Source organism: Pteropus alecto, unplaced genomic scaffold (assembly GCF_000325575.1).
Source record: "Pteropus alecto unplaced genomic scaffold, ASM32557v1 scaffold22, whole genome shotgun sequence".
NCBI classification, from domain to species: domain Eukaryota; kingdom Metazoa; phylum Chordata; class Mammalia; order Chiroptera; family Pteropodidae; genus Pteropus; species Pteropus alecto.
In genome coordinates, this window is record NW_006434839.1 from 17,360,042 (window position 1) to 17,360,839 (window position 798).

A 798-nucleotide genomic window follows, 5' to 3' on the forward strand; every position below is an offset into this window, starting at 1 on the left:
TAATTATATAGGTATGTATATATGCACATATATAGAAAAAGTATAGCAATAGATGTTGAGTAGTAAGTACGTCATATCATTTCATCAAAAATATCTGTAAATATCTCTCTCCCTAAAAATGTACATGAATTTCCTAAGCCCAAGGCTCTCTAGGAAATGAATAAACAATACACTATCCCTATTAAAAATTAATGAAGTCATGCAATAAAGTGTTTAAATCCCTATTAAAAGTATATGTAGTCTACGGCCATGCTACCTTGAATGTGCCCAATCTCATCTGATCTCAGAAGTTAAGCAGGGTCGGGCCTGGTTAGTACTTGGATGGAAGACCACCTAGAAATACCAGGTGCTGTAGGCTTGAAAAAAAAAAGTAGCATATGTAAATCTATAGTAGGTTCTATGAGGGATACATAATATATAAACGAATAGTTGTTTCTTTCAAAGCTCTTTCAGGGCGCATCACTTTGAATATTTTTAATCCACTGATTCTCTATGAAGAATTATTTTTTCTCTCAACCCATCACCTTGTACATGGTCAAATATGATTACTCCAGCCCTGACATTCTGTTTCAAGATCTATTTATAGGCTGCCACTTGGAATGTGAATATCTTCATGTAATTTTCTAAGATAGAATCCAATTGCTTCTGCTTACATGCATAAAATTGAACTGATCTTGATTTAGGTGTCCACACTGGTTCAAACACATGTGGCCAAAAGAAAGGTCATGTCGTACAAAGCTAAACTGGCTTGTCGGTAATCACTGTGACTTTTTCCCACAATGACAGGCCATTTTCTCA

At 35.1% G+C, this 798-nt stretch overlaps 1 pseudogene; it reads left to right on the forward strand.

The window, feature by feature from the left end:
• Window positions 1–239: 239 nt before the first annotated feature.
• LOC112478708 lies at window positions 240–358 on the forward strand (annotated as a pseudogene).
• The last annotated feature ends 440 nt before the right edge of the window (window positions 359–798 follow it).